This window comes from Kogia breviceps, chromosome 2, assembly GCF_026419965.1.
Source record: "Kogia breviceps isolate mKogBre1 chromosome 2, mKogBre1 haplotype 1, whole genome shotgun sequence".
NCBI lineage: Eukaryota > Metazoa > Chordata > Mammalia > Artiodactyla > Physeteridae > Kogia > Kogia breviceps.
The window spans coordinates 177,483,123-177,510,474 of record NC_081311.1 but is presented as its reverse complement, the minus strand read 5'-3'; the positions used below and the strand labels follow the sequence as shown (position 1 = coordinate 177,510,474).

General features: G+C 34.8%; 1 protein-coding gene and 1 pseudogene across 7 annotated transcripts in view; one reads left to right on the top strand and one right to left on the bottom strand.

Moving 5' to 3' along the window:
• ERBB4 (erb-b2 receptor tyrosine kinase 4) overlaps positions 1 to 27,352 on the top strand; it is a 1,132,189-nt gene that overhangs the window by 170,895 nt on the left and 933,942 nt on the right. The window lies entirely within an intron of this gene.
• On the bottom strand, positions 25,076 to 25,582 carry LOC131750823 (NADH dehydrogenase [ubiquinone] 1 alpha subcomplex assembly factor 4-like; annotated as a pseudogene).

The following is a 27,352-nucleotide window of genomic DNA, read 5'->3' as shown; positions in this document are numbered from 1 at the left end:
GATAGGGCTTCAACAGGAGAATTTTTAGGGGACACAGTTCAACCCACTAACTAATAATACCTTCTCTTTCCACTTGGCATCTACTGCCTCCCTAGAGATATACATCCAAGGCATTTTCTATTTTTGCCTTCCTTGCTTTTTATTTCAAATTAGAATCATTTGTATTAATTAGCACTCAATAAAAGCAGATTTTAAAATTCAGTCTTATTGCATGTGGTGGCTACTGTTTGTGCAGATAAATAGATAAATTTTTGTGTTTTACTGACCATAGAATTCACATGACATATTTGAACCAGTCTCTTCAAAATGTTTTCATATTACCAGAGGAAATAGATGATTTGAAGGGAATACAATTTTAGCTTACTAATTTTACTGCTTTTTGAAATATTGGTATCTCTTTTGACACATTTTTATAATAAATTTTCATGCAGAACTTTCTACAATATCTGTTGGCCATGCTGTTCCTCTTTAGGCTAGAAAAGCAAACGGTTTTCCTATTTCCTTACAATTTATCTTATTTATTTCCTATTTCCTTATAATACTTATTCCTTAGTAAATGTTGAGACTTTTAGCTCTATTTGGACAAGAATAGTTTTGACAAAGGTCTTAGCCCAAATGCTTAAAGAAATGGTCATGTTGTCAGGTAGGAAAATTCATTTCTATATTAAAGAATACTACATGAGGAATATATCACAAAAAATTAACCACAGAAATAAGAGCATATTAGAAGTATTATTCTCCTTTGATTAAATTTCAGCACTTTTTGTTGGAATGCATTACACTAATAACTTTAAAGTTTTTTGTATGGATTTAAAAACTTCTTCCTCACATGGCCCAATATAAAGAGGTTAATTTTTCAGCATTGGTTTTCCCTCTTTAAAACATTTTTTTTTCTCAGAGAGGGAAAATATATATATTTACTTCTCTTCATTTTTTCCTCTTTTCATTAGTTCTTAGGAACAGATCTTAAGACAATCTGTGATAAGCACTATAATTGTCTTTTAAAATTTATTTTCCCCTTCTTTCTTACTTACAGAACCCTGATTTTTCGGGGGTTGTTCTCCCAGTCTTCTTGGGATGACTTTCTATCCTAGTAAAGGTAGCTATATGGCATACTTTTTGCTAAGGAGATATAAATGGAAGTCTACAGAGGATTTCTAGTAAAGTATTTCCCTGACTAAGGAATAGCTGCAGCCTCTACTCACTTTTATGTACTTCTTCCTGTTTTGAATGTGGAAAGATGTCTGGGTCTACAGCAGGCATTCTGCATCCATGAGGTAAAAAGTATAAGGGAGAAACTCACAACCTACAAAATTTACAAGGGTGGTAGAAGAGAAATACAAAAGGGTCTGCTTTCTTTTTGTCATTATTTAGCACCCAAACTAATGTCCACAAGTACCTACCCCTGGACTTCTTTCTATTAAAAATGAACTCTAGTTTGAATCTTTGTTAGCCACATTTTCTGTTACTCTCAGTCACAGGTATTCTTGTTACAGATGTGTACACTCTAGAACACTTTCAGCCGTGTGGAAATGTTCAATATCTGTACTGTCTGATATGGTAACCACTAGTCACGTGGGGCTGAAGAACTACTGAAGTGTGGCAAATGTGATTGGGCAACTGAATTTTTTAATTTATTTCATTTTAATGAACAAATCCAGATTTAAACAGCCACATGTGACTAGTGGCTATTGGGCAGCACAGGTCTAAGACTTATGGAGAATAATTAACCTAATTTTTCTATTATAAAAATTTCAAATTAATGTCCCCATCCTCTGAAGACATCTCATGATATATCACCTCATGATACTTATGTCACTACCTTTGAAACTCATTATGTCATCTTCTAATAAATTCTGGGCAATCATACATTGTGAAAGCATAGGTATGTAAATAGGATCACCATACAGCTCGCCTTATTTATAGACTCTCTTGTTCCTTCTAATGTGAACTTAGCAGTGTTTTGGCTAAAAACTTTTCTAAATATTCAAGTTATAGTCTCTAATCCTTTGCCTGAGTTTTGGATTACCATTATGGAAGCTTCATTGTCATCATTAGTGTTAGTATGAGCAGATTTTGAATCAGTTTTTGAAAGCAGGCTTTGCTCTGGGGAGGCCAAAATTTAATATTGTGTGGCCAAACTGAGCACTAAACTCAGTTTGGTCACACAGAGCAAACTGAGCACTAAAGAAAAACACGGACTCATACTATTCCCATGGGCTCATGCAGTACATGGCCCCAGGCTTTGAACTATTTCCAACCAAGCCTATCTGCTGAGTTTTAGGTTTACTTTCTTCTATTTTCACATTTTTACTTTTAGGAACAATTTATTCACATTCTGTAACAGATACTCTTTGTTAGAATGAGAGGATGTATTAAAAATTTGAGTTTTAAAACAATAGTTTATCTTCTCTGGATACTTGGATTCAGTCTTTCTCATGGCTTATTAGCTGTAAGTAACAACACTGACCACTTTCTTTGTAGTCTTCTGCACGTCAGTGTGTGTTTTTTACATTATTCTCATTTTTCTATGATGACTTGGAGAACCTTTTTAACTCATGGAAAGTGATAAGATTTGAGGTACTGTGGCCACACTTTCCAGCAGTGATATGTGAGACTAAGTGGCTCTCTGTGCAGGTGCCTTACTAAAATAGGTGAGATTTTTTTTGAGTATGTTTCTCAGTATCATAAAGATATAAATTTGGTGGTGAAACACCCAGGTGTTTAACTTCAAGGTATGAGCTCAGTTTCAATGACAGGATTTCACCATTTCTTTCTTTTCTTGTGACCTTTTCGGATGAGAGTTTTCTGATTGTGAAATCATTATTTCATTTCATTTGTAAGTTCTAAAATGTTTTTTGATGCAAGTATTGTAGTTTAATTGGTTTATAAGGAAACTGACAAAAACCCTCCCATTCAAAAATATGTAGCAGGACATTCTGAATGGGGATTAGATACCAGGATGCCAAAGGCTAGATGAATGGAATAGATGCCCCTTTATACTGTATTTTACAATTTTATTATAAAATCTTAGTTATTCTCAAACTTTTTCCTCCAAATGACCTCCAAGACATTAACATTTCATATTCTGAATTACTTAGTGTTTTTTTTTTTTGTTTTGTTTGTTTGTTTTTGTTTTTGTGGTATGCGGGCCTCTCACTGCTGTAGCCTCTCCCGTTGCGGAGCACAGGCTCCAGACGCGCAGGCTCAGCGGCCATGGTTCACGGGCCCAGCCGCTCCGCGGCATGTGGGATCTTCCCAGACTGGGGCATGAACCCATGTCTCCTGCATCGGCAGGCGAACTCTCAACCACTGCGCCACCAGGGAAGCCCTGAATTACTTAGTTTTTAAAAAATTAATAAATTAATAGATCTTTCTTCTGTTTATGAATTCTTCAAATCTTAAAGGAAATAGACGTAAAAGGAAAGCTAGTAATCATGTGTTCAAGAGAACACTGCATCCATTCTGTAAAGCTCTCTGATATCTATCATTCCCTCGGAATTCATTTTGGATATACTAGTGTTTCCTGATGCCCTATTATTTTTTTTAAGTCACAAAATTAGAAATAATTTGAAAACATCAAATTAAATTTGTATTTATTTACCAGAAACAAAGAACCAGAGGAGAACAATGGAAGTCTTTGAAGACACGGATACTTCCAGAATAATTATCATCAGTTGTGTAGGTCTTAACATTGTATGTTACTTTTTTTTTTAAATAAATTAAATGCAAAGCACTAAGTATACTTTTTCCTTTGGTATTTATATATCATCTGCATATCAAACTTCTAAAACATGAAATTTGTTATTACTTCCATGAAGAGAGTCAGGCTTTTGGAGAGCTTGCCAAAGCATGTTTCCCAACGCTGTGACGTACAGTGTTAGCACTCACGCTTATCTGATATGACTCTTTTAGATAAGGCTGTGCCAAACAAGTTCATGTTCTGTCAGCTCCAAAGCCAAGCTAATTCATGTATCAGAAACCACTCGATTATATTTTCATTAATGAGAAGTGCAGATCAAACCAAACACTGAGTTGTCACAAAGATGCCTGGAAAAATATTTGTTTTAATGTAAAGAAAAATTGACTTTGGTACACCTAAAACTAATAATTATTTTGTGGTCTCTTAATTATTTCTTTCCCTATGCCCTTGATTCATTTCATTATTTCCCAAGTTCATTGGCCTTGAGAATTTCAATTGATAGGGTCCTTCCCATGCTTTAAAGTTGCAACATACATTGTGTGATAGATCCAGAAACCAATAGTTAAGGTAGTGTAATGGCACCATAGCAGAGGTTCATACAAAGTGCTATAAAATAAACTTCTACAGAGCATAACTTGACCACTTGTTTCCATGTGATGTTTGTTTGTACCATTTTTTCAGGAGGGGTTTATGTAAACAAACGTTCATTTAAGTATATGTTTTAGTGCTTGGTGTGAATCAAGACAACAAAATTTATAATAAATCGAATTGAAAGTTTAATTACTTTAGAGTAGCTTTTATTAAAAAAACACAAAGTCTGGACATTATGTATTTGGTTTAAAAAACATATTTTTTACTTCACGTTCTATGTCACTTTGTGACTTTTTGTGGGGAGAGTCATTGAGGAAATATAAAAATAGATATCAGATAATTAGGAAATGTAGATGCAGTAGATCTGTTAAATGTTATGCTGGTACAGGGTGACAACATAAATGTTGATATGCACCTGACAAAAATAGTGCTCTGGTATTCTTGGCTGTGAGCTTATTTTATCTGCTGTGACAAAGAACTGACTATCTCTACCTCTGAGAATGTGTTTCTAAAATGGAAGTTAAATTGTCTAGACAATTAATATTAGAGAAAATTTCACTTATCAGCTTAACTAAACTCTTTAATACATGGACTTCTGAAAGAACACACATTTTAAATGCAAATGCAATTTTGAATTTTTTAATGGGTTGAGTAGTGGAAAATATGCATTGTTCTGTTTCTGTATCTTTTTCAGAGGGTTAAAATAAAATTTCCTTCCTCTGCTTTCCAGTTATATTGCCCTCAGAACTGAACAATTGTTTTTCTTAAATCCAAATTTACTAAGTTGATTGAGATACATTATCACTGTCCAAATAGTGACTTTAAAATTTACATTTAAATTTAAATATAAAAATTTTTATGACTTGAAAAAAAATCAGGGGCTTCCCTGGTAGCGCAGTGATTGAGAATCCGCCTGCCGATGCAGGGGACACGGGTTCATGCTGCCCCGGTCCGGGAAGATCCCACATGCCGCGGAGCCGCTGGGCCCGTGAGCCATGGCCACTGAGCCTGTGCGTCCGGAGCCTGTGCTCCGCAACGGGAGAGGTCACAACAGTGAGAGGCCCGCGTACTACAAAAAAAAAAAAAAAAAAAAAAAAAAAAAAAAAAAAAAAAAAAATCAAGTTTTAGGATGAAAACACTTATTTTACCTAATTTCTTAATTCTCCTTATGTGATTGTTTTAGTTTGTAGCTTCAAATTTAGCTGGTGGTATATAATAACTGTAATGCAGTTATTTACTCAGGAATATATGAATTTATCTCATGCCACCCAGTAACTATCAAAAACTTATTTTCTAAGACAAACGATATATATAACAGATTAGCTAAAGTCTGGGCAGCTCATCTATTCCTCTATGCTTTGCCCAAATTAAGCCACATTACCAGAGAACTATGTATCTGAGTTATATTTTGTCAGCTACCCATAGCTTAGCTCTTATAAAGTCCTGTTTACTTAGTTTATATTGGAAAAAAAAAAAAACCCTATGAAATGTATAAATATGTTGTTAGGGGATTATTGAAGATATAGATAATTACATAAAATAGTATTTTTACATGGACTCTATAGGAACACCTCTTTTGGGTGTTAGTATCAAGATTCATTATGTTTCATTCTGAGTAATTTTTGTCTAATGCAATGTTTTCTAAACTGTATTCCATAAATCACTAATATGTCAGAAGATGTCTGTAAAAAGATCTGAAAAATCTATGGTTCGGGCTCAAATATATTTGGGAAAATGAGCTTACCTTCTTGCCTCTTGAACATTTACAGAGAGCATTAGCATGTTAAAATGCACTGGGCAGTTCTTCAGTGGAGCAACTTCTTTAGTTAAGAGAACATTTTGCAGATACAGTTGACCCTTGAACAACCGAGTTTGAACTGTGCAGGTCCACTTATGTCCGGATTTTTTTCAGTAGTAAATTCTATAATTTTACACCATCTGAGATTGGTCAAATCCACTGATGCAGAACCACGGATTCAGAGGAACCACATATTTGGAGGGCCAGCTCTAAATTATACTCAGATTTTCAACTGGGAGGAGGGTGGGTGCCCCTACCTCCCCACATTGTTTGAGACTCCAATGTACATTTTTCTATTTTAATTACCCTTTCTCTAAAACACCTATTAACATCTCGGGGACTCTTTTTTCAAGTAATATAGTTTGGAGAATACTAATCCAAAGAATCCTGTGAATTACATAATTGGATTTTCTTCCATTGCAGTAGCTGGTAGAAAAACAGTTTGGTGAAAATAAGTATGCCACTACCATGTTATCTAGCTATCCTATTCTTATAAATCAGAGAAACTCTCACATAGGTTTTATCAGGAGGTATGTTTGATAATGTTCACTGAAGCATTGTTTGTGGTAGTGAGGAGCTAGGGGCAGCCAAGGTGATCATCACAGTAGCGTATATCACTGTTACGTGATATATGCACGGTAATGCAGTGTATGTATCATGTAACAGTCAGATGTAATAAGGAGGAGTTATATAAAGCAACATAAATGGATCTCAAAAACATAATCAGAATGAGAGTGTACCATGAACTCTACAAGAGTTCAAGTAGAGTGTATGCAACCCTAGCAAGTAATTAGGACTTCTTTATATGCAATATTGTACTAGCCTCCTTCCTTCTGTCTCTTTATATCTACCTAAATAGTTTTTCAATTGCATAAAATTTTGCTCCTGCTTTAATGGCTTTCTTTCTTCCTTTCTATAATTTAGGAATGTTTGTAGGCCTCCTTGGTAAAGCTTAGATATAAATAAACAAAATAAACTTTATTCTAAATCAGTAATTACTTATCCTGTTAAGTACTGGTGACATTCAATTCTTTCCTTGTTCTTCTATCCTTTTACCTGGGGGTAAGGGAGAGAGGAAGCAGGATATTTGCATATGTATGTGACAATTCTGAGCTTTGACAACAATCTCCTCTTGCCAAGATAATCTAGTTTTATTAGTATCTTTATGTATTTCATCTGTTTATGGAGTATGGATGAGAAGATAAGCAGAAAAAATTGGGTCAAAAAGAACTATTGTATTCTCTGGAACCCTTTCTTGTGAGGAGGACATTGTTCATTATTTTGTAACAATAAAAATTAGGAATGTAACATTTGAAATCAAGGATGAGGATAGTATATAAAATCTACAATGGTTATAAATAGATATGAAAATGATACTCAGTGTTACAGGTCAGCCTAAAATATAACTGTAGTAATAGTTTTGAATCATAGTAACTTGGTTCCAGTCTCAAGAGAAAAGTTTACTACTTATCTGCCATGCAGGTAGGACAGGTAAGAACTGTTAAACACGAGGAGTAGCTACAAAAAAAGTGAAGTGGAGGCAATTGCAAGGAGTCCTAAGCCTGAAAAGTCCTGCTGATTGTATAGTACGAAGTTTATTTCCTTTTCTTCCAATGCATCAGGCAATGGACACCACAGTTTATTTGAACTCTTAAAAGTCCTATTTTCATGTTATGTAATAATGCAGTTAAGGTTGATGGCATCATTTAATTTACTGTCCAATGATCAATTAGGGGCAGTATAGTATGGTGGCTAAGAGCCCTGGCTCTGAAATTAGAAAAATCTGGGAAAGAATCTGATCTTGACAAATGGTTGTGGGATTTGGTGCATATATTTAAACTCTGGGACTGCTTCTCATCTGTAGAATGGGATAATGGTAGAAGTCCATAGGGTTGTTGCAAGAATGAAATTAAAATACTCATAAAAGTAGTCAATAGGCTGACTAGCATATAGTGAGGAATCAAATTTAGCTATGTGATTATTATTGCTATTCCTCATTGAAGGTATAAGTTGTTTTATTATCTTTACCTCATGTTTCTCAGCTGAGAGCAGTTATGCCCCCAGGGGATATTTGACAATGTTTGGAGACATTTTTTGTTGTCACAATTTGTGGCATGTGGAGGGGAGTGAAGGAGGGGGTGGGGAGGGTCTATTGGCGTTTAGTGGATAGAAGCCAGGGATGCTGCTAAATACTCTGTAGTGCACAGGACAGCTGCACTGACAAAGAATTATCCAGCTCCAGCATGTCAGCAGTAGAGAGGCTGAGAAACTTGCTTTAAATATTTATTTTTGGGCACTAAGCTCAGAGATATTAATTCCTTTGTATTTCTTTAGTATCTACTGTTATGTAATGCCTTCTTCTGTGATACAGTCAAATTGGTAGTCCCATCTATATAACCACAATTTCTTTCTTTCTTTCTTAAGTTTTTCCCACTACTGGCACGTACTATGAAAGGGTTTTAAGAAGATTCTTTCTTTTTTATTCCTTGGAAAACAGAATATCAAGGCTTTGGTTTTAGGATAAAGCAATTATATGAAAATGAAAAATAATTTTGATTAGAATTATTTTATTCTTTATATATAATTTATTATAAGAAATGAATTCTCAAGAATGGCTGTACATAACATAAACAGTAGTATAAATATTTGGTAAATGTAAACATAGGAAGAAATATAAAATATGGCTTAAGCGTGAAAAATTAATACATAAAATTAAGTTTAAATAACCTAGTCTGACTTGTGAAATGTATGCATCTCTTTGCAGAATCAAGAATGGTACTTTTTCAGTATTTATGTGACAAGAAATAGATCTAATTTATTAAAACTTTGAAAGTAACTATGCATAATACTAATGTTATGGGTTGTTTTGCAGTGCATTTTGTTGAACTTATGTGCTTAGAATGAGATGACAGGGATTGCTTTTCTCTAGGTCCTTTACTTATAAAAGTCAGAAATCTATGCTTTTTTGGCCTTCTTCCAAATTCAGAAAAACCCTATTATACATTTCTGTTCTATTCAATGCATTTAGAATTTTATGTGGTAGTACATAGTGATTTATAGCATTATTCTCCTATAACAAGAAAATCATGTGTTATTCCTATTACTTTAGGATCAAAATGAACAGAGATAATTTAATTTCATCTGAATACTCTGGAGTGTGACAGAATGACAAGTGTAGATAAAGCAATAGATAGTTTTTACTCTTCTCTCTCAGCATTGACTTTATTTCCACATGATACATGCTTACTGGAAGTGTGTGGTAGGAATCACTTGAGACTTAGAGTCTCACGTAGAAAAGTATTAAAGTCACAAGAGTACTACTAGTGGTTAAGTGTCAGCCTGGGTTTGAGCTGTGGATCAGGGGAATCTTGAATGATGTTCCAAAGACACATGAAATTATTGAACATATTCATGGGTGACCTGGCTGATGAAATGAAAAATATAACCTATAAAATCATTAAGATCATAATTTCAGGTTGGTACAGTGGGGCTTATTGTTGATCATTTGAATTGAGAGTTACTTGACAAGTAGAAAAAATAGAAATTCATGGGTTAAAGATTAATGGAATAATGCCACTAGTTATAAATAAGAAAGCCCATAAATAGAAGATGTAAAAGCTTGGGGCTTCTTTATTCATAAATTAGAAGCTAAATATGAATAAGAAGAGTAGTATTTTGAAAATATGTTTATAAAACTCTAGTGTTGTATTATGGGAAGTCATTGTTTAGGAGCTACAATATAATCTATTTATAACTCATAAAAGAGATTGGAAGTTTAATGATCTTGAAAAAAATGGCACATACTGCTTATTAAAGTAATATCTGGGACCATCAGGCAGGAGTAAGTACTGTTGGGGCATTAATTTCCCCTTCATAATTGAAAACACAGAGATATGGCTTTGTTTTCATGAATGTGAGGCTAAAGATTCAAGACTTTCAGCATCTTTGTCTTGCTTTTTATTAAGTTAATATGACTCATGATTCTTATTACTAAAATAAGCAGTCATTTAAAAAATTTTAATAACTCTCACAGAATAATCAGGACAACACCCAATAAAAACAATAGTTTTCAGACTTTTGTTAGACGCAGGATCCTTTCTCAAGAGTACACCTGGATACTCAACTGATAAAAAGGAAGCCATTGTGATTGAAGAATGACGGGTGCCCTTTCCAAACTTCAGGCATCTCTTCAACTCAAAAACCTGTACATTTAAAATACTCAAAATTTGTACCCTTTCTGATATTCAAAAAAAGCAAACTGTCCGGCTTCCCTGGTGGCACAGTGGTTGAGAGTCCGCCTGCCGATACAGGGGATACGGGTTCGTGCCCCTGTTCGGGAAGATCCCACATGCCGCGGAGCAGCTGGGCCCGTGAGCCATGGCAGCTGAGCCTGCATGTCCGGAGCCTGTGCTCCGCAACGGAAGAGGCCACAGCAGTGAGAGGCCCGCGTACTACAAAAAAAAAAAAAAAGAAAAAAAAGAAAAAAAAAAAGCACAGTCCTGGAAAGCAAACTTCCAGCTGTTAGAATGTTCCACAAATTGATAACATGAAATGTTCATTTATAATATGCTATATGCAAAGTTGAGTCAGTATACAGAGTTTAAAGAATAAAAATTTATAATGTGAAAATAATTTAAAAAAATGATCATAGCAGCTAATGCTTATTAATTTCCTAGTGCAATGTCTATGTGGCAGCCATGAAAAGTTCCTTTTCAGATCTCTAACCTTGGTTACTCCTGACTACTAAAATGCTGAAGCTACACTTTCCATGATAGCTCCCAGCAAATGACTAAGCATGACATGGCTGCTAATCCAAGCATTCTTGAGAGACATGGGACTCTGGTTTCATGCAGCTTTGGCTTCAGGACTCACCATTGGCTTTGTGAAACTTTTTTAGAACTTCACAGCAGTTTAAGACTTCCACCCAATCATCCTTCCTTCCCTCTCTTCCTTACAAATTTAGACCTGCATTATGGTCTCATGCACTGTGTATATTCCCTCATAGCCATTTACCCTGAATAACCTCTTACATGTCTACTATAGTCTCGGCATCTGCTTCTAACAGGACTCAGAGTAACAATCTAGTATGTAGTAAGTGTTCAGTATCATTATTATTTTCTAAAGTAACACCCCCAAATAAGTGTTACTGTTATCTCATTTTTACATGAAAGTGTGTTTGTCCTGATTTTTGCAGTTCATCTTTCCATACTGACCAAGTTCTACATCTGTAGAGGCACTTGTCAGTCCTACCCTTTCTATACTGGTTTGATGTAGAAAGACCTTTTTTTTTTTTATCTTTCAGTTTTCGTCCATAAATTTCAGAAGCTTCTGAATCTCTATAATTTTCCAAAGTTCATATTTCAAATTTTGTATTACAGTTTTATTCAGGTAGCTCTAGTTACCCCTGCTTTAATTTTAAGCAAATACATACCAATGCTGAATCACAAATAGATCTATTCTACTTTAACGTACTTTCTAAAACATGACTGCAACTGCTGCCAAGTTACCCAAGGAGTGGACTTTCTTTGTGTGGCTATTCCTACTCTTTCTTTGTGCACAGGCTCTGAGGTTTTGCGGTACTATTGGAGCTATGTGGGACAAGAATGCATTATAGGGACCACCTTCAAATTTGACAGGAAGGAAAGAATTTCAGCGTAGATTCTCTGACAGAGCCGAAGTCATTTACCCTGTCAGATATTAATCTTCCCATTCCTGATTTCACAATCTCTTCATCAGCTCCCAGTAACAATCCCTCTGGGCAGTAGAATACTCTGGTTTTACTGATTAACTTTCTCAGGACTTTCCAATCACTCTACCTTAGTTTTCTATGCATTCAATGTATTATCTCTAAAAAGTAGTTTTGATTATTATATAGTAATTCTGTAATTGTTCTTCACAGAAGATTCATGGCACTTTCTAGATTATCCATTTCCTACTGGTTTCCTTGCCCCATAGCTCCCTGCTAGTTCGTTGAAACTCAAGGTCAAGTCATAGACCAACCTGATGAGAATGAGAATAGCCTCTGACCAGTTTGATCTCTCTATTTATTCATGCTCTCCTGCAATATAATTTGAGGTAGCTAAAGACTAAATAAATGCTTTATTTTTATTATTTTTATGGAGCATATATTGGATCTTCCTGGTTTAAAAAAATACTTCATAACACTTGTTAAAGGCAGTAAAGAATATTTTATTCCAGAGGGAAGTACTACTGCAATGGGGGATAGAGATCAGACTCAACTCTGAATAGAACAAAGGCAAATGGAGATTTATAACCAAAGAGCAGAGTGGGGGTTAATGAATGGAAAATTACTAAGAGAAAACAAGGCTGGGGAAATTCTTCTTAGATCTACTAAACAGTATTCTTGCTGAAGGCAGTCCAGAGTGTTAAGATATTGAAAGTGGGAGATGAAAAATTTGATCAGATATCCTGGGTATCAGATCCCAAGGGTGAGGGAATCTTTGCTAAATTGAATCAGCAGGATTCTTGATGAAACTGGACGAAGCTGGACAAGGACAGGTTGGGGCCTAGAGAACGGGGGGCTCAGAGGAGCCTGATTGAAGTGTGGAAAGAGTTTCTTTGTCATTTAATCAAATAGGGGTAGTCTGCGCCTATTTAATATGAGCCTCTTACTATTGAACAACCAAGAGCTATTAGAATCAATGAAGAAAGCATATGCTGAAGAATAACAAAGGAAGTGAAATTTGACTGTGAAATTATAACCTAATCTTTTTTTAAATACTAAGAAAAGTAAAGGGCAGATAAAAAACTGAAAATTTGAAAATACCTTATGGGTTATATATATGCAAATAATACAACTGATCAAAAAAATTAAGACATTTCTGGAATACTTTCAGAATTGTTACTTTCTAACCATTTTAGATGGCTAAAAGAACCTTGTTTAAAGTCAGTTTCTCTTCTTAAACAATACTTAGTATAAACCCCTAAGACAACAAAAATATACCTGCTATAGTAATTTTCTATTTTTGTATAATATTAAATATTTTTGCATTCTCATTTCAGAGTCCTGTAGCAAATATCAGCTTTTACTTTATTTAAAAAATCCAAATGTTTCTGTTTCATATTTCTCATCAACTGCTTGTTGTTTGTGGGAAAAACAATTTTTAAAGATTCATAATGAAATTAAATACTTCATTAAGTAACACATTTGGAAACATAGTAGTAAGGAAGTGATTTGCTCCTAAATGAAGCAAAGAGCTCTCTCTATAATTTTAAGACCTTGATAAATCTTGTAAGTTAAATCAACCGTGATTATCTGAGAATCTTAACTGAGATAAGGTATGTAAGATAAATGTTCACCTAGAAAAATTCTAGTAGCACCTAATAGACAAAAAAATGTGTATTAAAATAATTTGATTTAACTATAGAAGAAGGAAGTGATTGAAAATACCTTGAATCCAGGGGATATTAGAATATAAATTTGAATCAAGAACCTAAAAGCGGTGATGCATCTCAGTGATCTGAAAGCACCAATGGAATATTACTCAGCCATAAAAAGAAACGAAATTGAGTTATTTGTAGTGAGGTGGGTGGATGGACTTAGAGTCTGTTATCTCTAAGTCCATCACTTAGAGTGAAGTAATGCAGAAAGAGAAAAACAAATGCCGTATGCTAACGCATACATATGGAATATGAACCTAGTTGCAGGGCAGGAATAAAGATGTAGACATAAAGAATGGACTTGAGGACAGGAGATGGGAGGGCGAAGCTGGGGCAAAATGAGAGTAGCATTGACATACACTACTGAATGTAAAATAGTTGGCTGGTGGAAAGCAGCAGCATAGCACAGGGAGATCAGCTCGGTGCTTTGCCATGACCTACAGGGGTGGAATAGGGAGGATGGGAGGGAGGCTCAAGAGGGAGGGGATATGGGGACATGTGTATGCATACGGCTGATTCATTTTGGTGTACAACAGAAACTAGCACAGTATTGTGAAGCAATTATACTCGAGAGCTATAAATAAATAAATAAATAAATGAAAACACCATATTTCTCTCATTTCTAGTAGGACCTCATTTATCATATTTTGTGTGTTTGAGCACAATTTAAACACACTTTTTAAAATTCATATCACCACTAAGTTATGGGAATTTTAGCTATTTTGGCACTAATAATTTTCTCTTTTTCTCTGGGAATTATAGAATGAGAATTTTTTACACTAGAACTATAGTACAGTATATCCTCTCTCAAAATCTAAAATGAGCAGATTTTTTATATGATGTCTTTTTTTCTTAAACAAAAAGCATCAAATATGAGCACACAACCTCTGAGTTTTTTAGGTTTGCTATTTCCTCAAATGAAAATAAATTAGGAAATCTTTCCCACAGTTTAGCTGCATTGAAAAAAAAAAACTGAATTCCTTCAGTGAAAGCAATAGAAGGAAAATCTTCTGACCTTGGCCACATATATAATTATCTTGCAAATGAAGTGGAGCAGTGTGTGACTTTTTTAATGAGACAAAATTTGCCTCAAGTTGTAATCCGACTGCTGGTGTATACCACTTGAACCTGACCCTAGGGTTAAACCAGTTCTAGTTAATTTATAAACATAACACATACCTGTAAGGTTAACCTGGAGTATATGATTTACTAATACTACACTACATTTTAAAACTTTCAACTTAGTTTGTTGCTTTCTTTTAATCTAATTCACTAGAAACATTTTTAAAGGTGATATTTCCATCTTAATTGTCTTTAAAATTTCCAACTTAATACAATAGGCGGAAGGATGAAGGAAGCTTTAGAATGTATGTCTATTTTCCTTAATGCTCTATATAATTAATCTCGTTACATTGCATGAATTGTCCTCAGTTTCTCCATATGAACATGGAACATCCATTTAAGTGTACCTTGATGCTGTTAAAACTGAAAAGGGTTATTTTTCTGAATGTTCTTCCATGATTAACTAGATAAATCAATACTTAGAGGAGAGGGACATGAGTCAGTGTTGATACAATGCCTAAACAAAAGCCCAGTTGCTTGAGTTTATACCTGTCAATGAGTTGTGTGTGTATGTGCAGAAAAGTATTACGTAAAGAGTTCCCTGATTTAGGATTCAAGATCAGTATGATGTAGTCTGCTCAGGATGGTTCCAGTTTATTCCAATCATCCCGGCATAATTATTAATTGTGCTCCCTGTTTCTCTCAAAAGTGTCTGGTCTGGAAGATAAACTGTAGTCCCTGGAGAAGACATATGAGTTAAAGTCCTTAAATCCAAGAAGGAATGGCGAAACCAGGGATATTATCAAAACAGTGACAAATGGACTAATTGTGGATCAGGAGTATATTTGAAAACAGAGCCTTTTGAACAGTGTCAAAGTTTCAATAATGAACAATATCAGGCCTTTAGTAGCAAGGGTGGATTGATGTTTGAACTTTGGTCAGGATTGCTCCTAGGGCAGTATTCCTCAGACTTTTCAATTACACTAGCAATGCAAGAGGTATTTGCTAAAATATGGATTCTCAGGCTTCACTCCAGACCTATAGAATGAGACTCTCCTGGGGTAGGCATGGAATTAACATTTTAAATAATCTTCCTGGTGACACCTAGTCACAATAAAACATTGTAATAGAGTTGAGAGAGGGGCCAACAATTTGAAAAAACAGGTGCCATCTACAATTTTGTGAAGGTGGATTGGTTGAATATAAATTACAAATATACACACACACTTAACTAGAATATGAAAGCTGTTCTCTTTAGTCCTGGGTGATTTTAACAATGTTTGCATTATATTTTGTAAAATGGGTCATCATGTCCTGAGTATAATAGAAAGAGCAGAGTTTACTGGTTTGCCATATCCTATTGTATAAGTGTTTTCTTTTGTAAATGATATAAAGGTAAGAATGCCTTGGGGGAAAATGACAACCCAAATGGAAAAAAGAGTAACCCAAGCTATTTGTAGTTCTTCTGAGAGCATTGGACCAGGTCTGACCGGTCCAATATAAATCTTTATACAAATGTATTTGGGGAAAAGAGAATAAATATTCTTACAATGTTTAAGTTGTGATATGCTGGATGTTAGGCAGTACATTCCATAGAAACTGGGGTAATTTGTTTCCCAGTCAACAGTGACACTTCATGTACTTTAACCTTGCCACTCAAAACGTGGTCCACAACCAGCAGTGTTGACTTATAAGAAATGCGGAATAACAAGCCTCACCTCAGACCAACTTAATCAGAATCTATATTTTAATAAGATCCTTAAGTCATTCATAGGTGTCTTAAAGTTTGAGAAGCACTGTTCTCCAAGGAGAAGTGTCTGACCTGAAGAAAATTTTGCTTATATTTGTGAAGCCTAACCTCAGTGGAACATGGAAAGTTAGGATGAGTTTACTAAAAGTGATTATTCAAATAATAGCATTTTATTCCAGTCCTGCTATGATTCAGAATACTGGCAAGAACGTCTTTAACAAAACCAAAAACATCTCACTGGCAGTTCAGGTAGTTCAGAGCAGTGTGGTGCCCTCACAGTAGACTGAAATTTTGTCTGTGATTTTTGGATATCAAAGTGAAAAAGAAATATATGTCTGTGTCACAAATGACTTTTTAAGATAGTAAGCAATATTTCATCATTGACATCAAGTGTCTACAAACCAATATTGGTTGAAAGTGCATTTTGTATCTATGAGCTTTCAAGAGATCTTTGGCAGAGTTTTATTCTGGAAGAAAAATATATAACTTACAAAAGAAAAGGTGAAATAAAAAATCAAGAAGATAGATTCCATTAACTCTGAAGGGAAATGGTACATTTATAAGTTTGTCTTCCATCTATAATAGCCTTCTAACATCTAAATGAAAAGAAGGCAGAAATATTATATAAATATTGTAAATTAGAAATCTAGTTAAGACCTCAGTTAAAGGGAAACTGTTGGAAAAGAGGTCACAGATATGCCAAAATCACAGTGAACACAAACTAAGCAAAACATAAAAAAACATGGATTTACTATAAACTTTTCTTTTCAAAATTATGTTCATTATTTCAGCAGTTTAGAACAGTATTTCCCAAAACATATTCCTAGAACATTAGTGCTTCCCTATGCTTTGGCAGCTTCCCAAATGCCTGCTTATGAAGGGATTCTTCTGAGCATTCTGTTTGAGAAACACTGCGTGCTTTACACACTTTTCATTGAAAAAATGTTTATGGAGTAAGTTAGAACCTTTTGTATGTTAGGCATTGCATATTAAAAGCTATGAGTAGACTTGAGGTAAGGACATCCATTTAATTTTACTCAATCTGGGGGTTTTCAGAATGTTTGCTCTCCTTTCCACCATTGGATCTCATGTTGTTACCATTCTTGGTGTTTCAAATCTCTGGCTCATGTGTGCCATGATTAATCCTAATCCACAAAAGTCTGAAGGCTCTAATTACTTTGCCTCCTGTGCAACTTTAAGTAATCTTTGCTTGTTTATCCCATATCAATCCATTAAATGGTATTCCTTATGACTGCTATTGATAAAATCAAACCAGAATTCATCTTATCCTGGGTATCGTAAAAAGATTTTTCTTTCCTTCGTTTATTTCTCCTTCACTCTTCTTGAGGGACTTGATAACAGATGCCAAAAAATACTTCATTTTCTTTTTCAAATTACAAACCATTGGCTTCCTGATTCCATATTGCATTGGAAGTTATATAACATTTTCTTTGCTCCAGATATTCCAGACTTCAGACTTTTGTTGAATTGTAGGCATAATGCTTTTTTCCTTCAAGTGTAGCAGTCAACACATATGGTATCTAAAGTTGACTAATAAATTCCAAACAAGAGGCATCCTTGTGTGTGTGGATGTTTTTGCTGATTTTTAAAATTTTACTATTTTTTATATTTTATAAATTATTTTTACAGTGATGAATCAGAAAACTTCAAATCCACCTGTCATAACATATCAAGATGATTGTTATGGGTTAGAAAAGTACGTTTCACTGATGTACTTATGCCTCCATTTGTGTTTTACCCACATACTACGTTCATAAGTAAAATTAGTAATTGTAATCTGTTCCAAAATGTATTACGCTGACCATTGAGCAATGAGGGGGATGGGGCATCAGAGTCAAAAATCAGAGTATAATTTAGAGTTGGCCCTCTGTATTTACGCTTCCTCTGTATCCATGGTTCCACATTCACAAATTCAACCAAGTGTAGATGGTGTAGTACTGTAGTATTTACTATTAAGAAGAAATCTGTGTATAAGTGGCCCATTCGGTTCAAACTCATGTTGTTCAAGGGTCAACTGTATTTATAAAAGCCTATCAATTTTATATTGTGAAAAAGAATCATCTGTTATATAATATGGGTTTTAAATTACTCCGTGTCTTATTTTGAAGCCTTTTGAATATGTATTATAGTTCCTCTTTATCCAATTTAGAACTTTTACAATTTAGACATAAAATCCTACTCCATTGATAGTAATTGATACTTTAAGAAGGATACAGAGGGCTTCCAGGGCTTCCCTGGTGGTGCAGTGATTGAGAGTCTGCCTGCCGATGCAGAGGACACGGGTTCGTGCCCCAGTCCGGGAAGATCCCACATGCCGCGGAGCGGCTGGGCCTGTGAGCCATGGCCGCTGAGCCTGCACGTCCGGAGCCTGTGCTCCACAACCAGAGAGGCCACAACAGTGAGAGGCCCGTGTACCACAAAAAAAGAAAAAAAAAAAAAAAAAAAAAAGGATACAGAGGCAAAGGTACCACTATACCACTATAGACAATATTTAGATTCTATGTCTTACTGAATGACTCTCTTTCAGGATTCAGACATGAAATGGTAAAACTGGTAAGCAATAATTTAAATTAAAACAAAGTATTTTCCTTAATATATTATTGCATAAGAACTTATCCAAATATAAACCTTGATAAAGTAATCTTTACTTGCTTGATTATGAAATATAAGCACTGAAATGAATGATGTTCCCCAGATGTATTTATATTACCCGCTTGGAATTTATGTTTTTCCATCCAACAGAGAATGTTGTCATGAATTGAAATAGTCACTTAAATTTCTGTATTTGAATCATGTTTAAATAATCTAAATTTATTGGTATCAGATTTGTAATAAATTAAATATGAATCTTGAGAGATAGCTTGTTCTATTTATCCATTCATTCAGGTAACGTTTATTGAATGTGTACCATATGCCATGCATTGAGTGAGACTGAGACATATACACAAGGCATAGCTTGAGTCAGTCATGGAAACAAATAATTATAATGCAAAATGACAAGTGCTAAAATACTTATATTAACTACTATTAGCCATTGCTAAATGACCAATAAGTTCATTTTAACTAATAATGCCTTGGTGCTCTAGGAATAGAAATAATGAGATTTATTTATTTATTGTTCATTCATTTATTCACTTATTCAACAAAGAATTATTGAGCACCTACTTTGTGCCAGGCTCTGTCCTTTCTGTGACGATATGTCAGTGAACAAAATTTCAAATATGCCTTCTGCCCTGGGTATTACATTGTAGGGGTATGAAGAAAAATTTCCGGTAAGTATCCTGCGTGTTGAAGGATAAGTAGTCATTCAGTAGATAGAGCAAAATATGAGGAAAAGAGAGAGAAAGAGAGACTTAAGAGTAGTAAATAATAAATAGAATTGGATTCTAGCTAACTTTATCATAAATTTATTGAGATAATTTGGAAAAGTTAAATCATCCACGAATCTTTTCATACATGTGCAGTTCTGCAGATACCCATATTTTGAGGTTTTTAAAAAGTTATGGATGGAAGAGGGTATAATTTTAAGTGAGTATAATATTAAGCTATTTAAGGAGAACAAACCAGTGGTTATGGGTTGGGGGGGATGGGCAAAATAGGGGAAGGGGGTTAAGAAGTACAAACTTCTAGTTATAAAACAAGTAATGTGCAGCATAGGGAATATAGTAAATAATATTGTAATAACTTTGTATGGTGACAGATGGTAACTAGACTTATCGTACTGATCATTTCATAATGTATAAATATATCGGATTACTATGTTGTACATCTGAAAATAATATGACAAGTCAGTTTTACTTCAAAAAATAAATAAATAATTTAAAAAATAATAAATAAAAAGGAAGCATCTCCCCTGAAATACGCCTCCAATCTAGTGTGCTTGTAATTTTAATAGACATGGTAGTGCCACTATCTGAGTAGGAATAATCCCTTTGGAGCAGTTATTGTAATGGGTTTATGTAATATGTCCCTTAACTGACTTAGTCAAGGATAGTTTCTTGTTAGGAATAAAGATGATGAACCCAGAACCAGTGGTTCCAAAGCTCTGGTCCACAAACAAACTGCATTAAAATGACTGAAGGGGTTAAAAACAACAGTAAAAAACAACCGCCCATTTGCCATCCCCTAAAACTGGAATTCTGACTAAATAGATGTATGGGTAGGCCTCAGAAGCAATATATTTTTTTAAAGCTACCCAGATGATGTTATTGTATGGACAAATGTTGGAACTATTACTGAAGGATTTGTTATGACCACCCAGATTCAGGAATTTCAGATTGAATAAGAAACGAATAAGATCATTTACTGGTACTACAAAATCTAGTAATTAGACCGCATTTTAACCAGATTTTCCCAAGTTATAGCCTAATGTATGGTAGGCACTAAATTATTTGTTGAATGAATGAGCAAACTTTGAGTGTACTTTACTATGATGTACTAAATTTAAGTGTGTGTGTAAGTATACACATGTGTAGTCTGTATTTTAGTCACCTAACAGGAATGGTCTCTGGGGATTGTTAGAATTTCTTTATCTAAGGAAACTGGAGTCATGATCTCATGCTGATCAGCATCCTATTCTATATCCATTTCTTTCTAGACTTATGTCCTTCTCTTCTTTAGTTGTAGAATCCCTGAGAAGGAAAAAAAAAAAAAAAAAAAAACCACCTGCCTTTCAATGGTTTACATAGCTCCAGAGATTTTTGGCAGGGAGAATTCAAATTTCCTTTTGGGCCTTATCACAAAGAAACCCCAATAGATATTCTTTTTATTCACCCATTTTTAAACTTTAAATTGTTCCCCTAAGTGTCAAGATCAAAAAGATCACCAATCTTTGGAACTGAGGAGACCATTTGAATTCCAACCCAGAGAAAAATTGAACTCCTTTCATCTTTCTCTGTGTGGATCACAGGAATAATGCCAGAAATCTTAGAAAGGGTCTAAGAATAATAAAATAATAATGAAGGCATTAATGATATTAACTAATTATAGAGTTAAAAAAATAAGACAAATAAGATAAATTTAGAATAAGCTGTATTTGGTTTGAAAGAGCAAAGGCAGAGTGGTGGCATGATTTTTGCCTTCAGGCTTATAGAGGCATGTTTTCAGAACAAATTAAATAGTCTCTTTTAAAGAAACAAATTTATGCTTACATTTATTAGTTAATTTGTCTTGAAAATGCCTTAGATAGTTTAAAACTAATTTATATATGGATGACCTGAGGCAATAGGATGCATAATAGGGTGGGTCTTCTGGAGCTGTTCTTTAACACAATATAGACTCATTTGTGCTTAAGTATTGCACTGGTGTTTGTCATTAAGTTTAAGACTGTTATTAGTCAAATAAATTCTTCTTTAGCACTAACTGTAGATAAGTCACTATGCAAAAATGGCAAAAAACACATGAAACATTAATTCCTGTCTTTGAGAAAGTTTATAAATAACAAAAGGAGAGTTGTATTCAAAAATGTATATTTCTCAGAGAGGGTTAAGATCGTACCAGTGGTACACACTACTTTGATTTAGTTTAATAAAATTATCTTTAACCACAATATATAATGGATAGAAGCTCTAGATTGGGGTCTGTTATTTACTTTAAAATATTACAATTTTTCCATCTCTCTGGGTGACACTTTTGTAATCTAAAAAATAAAGGAGTAGGAGTATGTTTTCTCTAAGTTGCTTTCTTACTTTAATAGTTTGTCCTATAGCATGTTCAGGTTAGTGTGTGTACAGTCTTGGTTTGCAAGATTCCCTTAACTGGAGGATGTCAGCGTTGAGAAATTCTAGGTTCAGCTCACATATGAATTAGTTGTGTGACTGTGATTGAGTCAATGAAAAGTTGAACCAGTTGCTATACAAGGTCATTTCTGGTTTTAAATAGTCTCATAGGTTAAAGGGATGGAAAGCCTAGATCATCAGCAAAAACATACAAGCAGACACATAAAGGATCCTGCAAAACTAGGTGTATAAAGATTCTTACCCTTTCTCTACTAGGTAGAGAAGAATACACACACCTATGCACACATTCCTGTGCATATGTCTACCATTAGTTATGGCTATAGATGGCTCATAACCAGAGGCAGCTTATGTGATTAGGTATAAATATGTACATCATTACCCCCACATTTATTTTCTAATCATAGGGGTTTTCATCAAATCAGGAGGAAAAAAGGAAGAGAGAGAGGAGCAAGATGGAAGCTTGAAGCCTAACTACCTTTCTATCCCTCCTTTCTCCAAACACTATCCACTACATCATTTCCTTGGAATATGGGGCACTTGATCCTCAGTTTTGACATCATCCCAGCTCAGTGTCAGGGACTAAGCCCCAACCCAGTGTTCAGGAGAAAGCCCCGAACCACTTGCTCCTTGGAGCAACCACTCACAGAGATAGGAAACCTACTGATACAATGGGAGAAAAACAAACAAACATATACTCTGGCTTAAGATCATTCCACATTCAAATATTGTGTCTACCCCTTTCTAGCTGTTGACCCCATGCGAGTTGCTAAACCTTCCCAAGCTTATGTTTCCTCATGTGGATAAAAAGGAAACGGGTAACTGTGCTTAAGATTGCTTTGAGATGGTAGCTAACCTTAATACTTCATTAGGTACTCTCTCACAACCTAATGATAGACAGATACTATCTCCTAGATAGTAGATGCTTTTATTATATATCTAATATATATATTCACATGGAAAATCAAATGCATAGACTCATTTATTGTTAAGGGCATATTTATGAATACACATGTATATCCATGCTCCTACCCATTAGGGTAATCACATTTGTTATATAAAAATTTACCCAGTAGTTACTCTTCTAGTTCCTAAGAGTATTTGCTCTTCAAGGAGGATCCTTTAGAGACCATCTAATCTAGTGACTTTCAAATTTTATGTTTTAGAGATAGAATTCCATGGTAGTTATTTAAAAAACAAATGTAGCTGGTATAGGGGTTAGCGGCAGAGGAGCTGGTGACTAGGGGAGGTTGAGTGGGTTGATCTCCAGATGACCTCACCCACTTTTCAACCAGAATAACTTCAGTCATGTATGTTTAGCTTTAATGTATTTTTTTTCTGGAAGTGCTTTTTATTGTTTAAGTCACACCTCCATCACCAAAAGCAACAATAACAACAAAAAAAACCACATAGATTCAGTCCAGCCCCTCATTGGCATATGAGGACTGAACCCAGCAGGCCTTAAGTGACTTGTGGAAGGTCACGTAATGGTTGTTAGTGGCCAAACCAGAGATTAAAACCACTTTTTCTGCCCTTTGTTTAAATGTTTGATTTTGGTTTATTTTTTCCTCCCTTTCTCTTCATTTCCTTCACCTAACTCACTTTTTTGAAAAGTTTCTGGGTTGGAACTTCAGAGGTTGATGTATAGGAAACTGAAGGGGTTTTAAATTAAACCAGTTTTTAGTATAATATGTTTCTGTCATATGCTCTAAAATGTTTACTAAAACATAGGATAAATGTAATGCATTTGTGATTGTAATTTAAAAATTGGTTTTTTTGGGCAAAAATCATCAAATGTCATATTCCATCTAGGAAATGCATGAATAAAAATGGCCATAGTCAGCATTAAATATTTTATAAGGAGACAGTTTACAGCTGTATTCAGCTACTGTATTAGAATCTCAAACTAAAAGGAAATTAAACTAATTTTTTATGTAAATGAATTGTTTTCATAAGGAAGCACAAGGGAAATTAAGTGTATAATCATGCCTGAAAGTCAGGATTTTTCCAGGAAGCAAGTTTCTTGTGTGAATTTCTTGAGGTATTTGCGAATATCACCATGAACCCTCCAAATTCCTTCTATTTTACATATCATGATGTGTGATATCCTGAAAGTTTCAGACATCTGAAGTTTTGAAGAATTAACAGACTTTTCTGAACCTTCTATTAATGGTGATTATTGTTGTAAACTATGATGACAATGGACTGTATTTTTATATGATGACCACAACAATATCTCCAGTCTCACATGTTACTCTACAATGTGACCTTATTCTTCACCAACAAGAAGTGGATTCTATTTCCCTTCCTCTTGAATCTAGGAAGGCTGTGACTGCTTTGGCTGATAGACTACACACAAGTAGTAGTGTATGACTTCCAAGGCTGGGTCATAAAACTGATGCAGCTTCCACTGTGTTCACTAAGAGCTTTGAGCCACCATGTTAGAAGTTTGACTATTTTGAGGCCATTATCTTGTGACATGCTAAGCTACATGGAAAGGCCACATGAGGTACCCCTGGTTGGCAGGCAGTCTTATTCTTTGACTCATTCAACTCCAGACTCCAGCCATGTGATTGAAACCATCTTGGACCCACAAGACCATCCCATCTACCAGAAAAGTACCATTGAGTTTCCTCAATGACTAGAGAAGCAAAGTCATGCCCATTTGACCCCTGCTCAAATTTCTCACCTACAGTATTGTTGTATTAATAAAATGAAAAAGTTGTTTTACACCATTAGTTTTTAGGGTCATTTATTTCACAGTAGTGAAAAACTATTATGGATTTAGTTAACAAGTATCAATTCATTAGGCCCAACTTGGAGATTCAGGGTTGATTAGAGCAGAAACATAATATTTATATCTTTTATTGGTTTGTTTAAAAAATTTTAATGTTTATTTGTTTAATTTTAATTTTATTTTTTAAATTTATATAATTTAATATGCTAAAAATGAGAAAATAAACAGGGTACGGGGACACAGAGTACATTAAGGAAAAGTAATTTCAAGATTCTCTTCATTTTGATTGTATTGCTTTCTTGCCATCAAGGGGTAAGGTTTTTGACTTCAAAAGTTACAAAATATTTAAGAAGAGAATTTACATCTTGCTATTTTCTCAGCAGTTCATGTGTCTGGGTAAAGTTTATGATTATTGAGAAGTGTCAGTGCCTCTACAATGGAAATTTTGCCTTTGGGAATGTTCTTAACATTCATCATGTCAGAATGATGGTCTTCCGGCAACCTGAACTCCTTTGGCTTCTGTTGTTTTCTAGCATCCTTTACCTGCACAGAAGACATGGGATCTTTGGAATTGACATACACATCTTTTAGTAATGACAGCAGTTTGTCATTTTTTTCTAGCAATATCTCTCTTAATTTCTGGATGGCTGCTCATCTGCTCTCGCAGGAGGTTCTTGGTGGAGGGGTGCCTGGGAGCGGGGAAGGGCTTCATCCTGCTGATTTCCCGTTACACCCGGTTCTCTACGTTGAAATTCCTGATTGCGTGAGTCACCGCAGCCCCCATCTCTTCACAACATGATGCCCGTAAGTTCACACCACACATGTGGTTAAACACTGGCATGGGCAACCTCTAGGATGCACTGGGCTAAAAAATTGTTTTAAATAATAGCTTTCTTGAGGTATAATGTAACATACCATAAAACCACACATTTTAAGTGTACAATACAATGATTTTTAGTAAATTTACTGAGTTGTGTGGAATTAACATCATCTAAAATTAACCCAATTTTAGAACATTCCCTCCCACCCACCCCCAAAAAAAGCCTTACAGAGGAATTTTAGAATATTTTCCCTAAATAGGTCCCTTGTGCCCAACTGCAGACAGACCCTCTTCCTACCCCCAAAGCCACTTAAGGTTAACTTTTTTCTGCCTCTGTAGGACTGATGATGTGTCTTTGATCTGGTTTTGGACTCCCAGGGAGTTCAAGTCCAGAAGATCAAGCAAAACGTGTGAATCTGGAGCTTCCTTGAATACTGGGTCTGAGTTATTTTCCTGTTAGACTCTGCCGTGTTCGCCAAGTATCTTTAGTTTCTGAGTCGGTAACATAGTTTTTAAGAGCATGAACCTTGGATTGTCTCAGTTCAAATTGTATTTTCAACACATATTAGTTGTGTGTCATTGGACAAGTTACTTAACTTTTCTAATTCATAGTTTACTAATTATAAAAAGAGAATGATGTTATCTACCAAATGAGGCTATTGTGAAGATCAAATTAAATAATGTACTTAAAGCACTTAGAATAGTACCCAGCATGGTAATAACAATAATAGTAGCTGTTATTTAATGAGTACTTATCAATTTAGCTGGCACTATACTTTACATGTATTAACTCATTTAATTTTCGACCAAACTCCATGAATCAGGTGGCATTACTGTTCATAAATGAGAAACTGTGTACCCATGGGCAAATTGCTTAATTTCTGCTTTTCTACTGGAAAGTACCAAAGCTATTAACACCCAATGAATAGTTGTTTTATTTAGCATGGGACTTACTGGAAACTTATTTGAGTCATAGCTATTAGACTTCCCTCATTTCTCTCTTTGGAGTCTTAAAACCTGTGAATTTTTCTGTCTTCTCAGCCAAACATATCCCAACACACACATATGCACATGTACACACACACACACACACACACACATACACACACACACGCACACCACTTCTTTTGGATTGCAAATGTCAATCTTAAACATGGTAGTTTCTTAATAAACACTAACTAAAAGAATGGATGAAAGAACAGATACATCTGTGTCTTGAGGATGTCTGCAGCCAGCTTTGGGAAGGGGTAAAAATCAAAGATCAGATGGCTATAGAGGCTCTGAAGATGTCTTTGGTCATGTAAAACATCATTACTCCAGAGATCCCAAAATATAAAAGTCAGTGTAATCTCAGACATTCTGTCTCCTTTAGTGACGCAAGAATATTTTAAAGAGTTTTTGTGACAACATATGGAAGTACTTTTTTACATTAAGGAGCCTAATCACTTAATCATTGTAAGCAATTCACCAAATATTTGGTCAGGAGAAAGAAAAACATTTAAATTACTATATCCAATGAGCATATTTTTGATGTGTGTTATAAAACTTGTGTATGCCTGAAGACGAAGGAATTTAGAACCTCCTTTAGCTTTAAAATATATTATATTTCAGAATGATTTGTCAGATAAAGATAACAGTTATCTTAATACCAATGCAAGATGATAAATATGATTTAAAAGTAAGAATCATAGTATATATACTATGTATATGTAGTTTAAATATAAACTTTTGCTT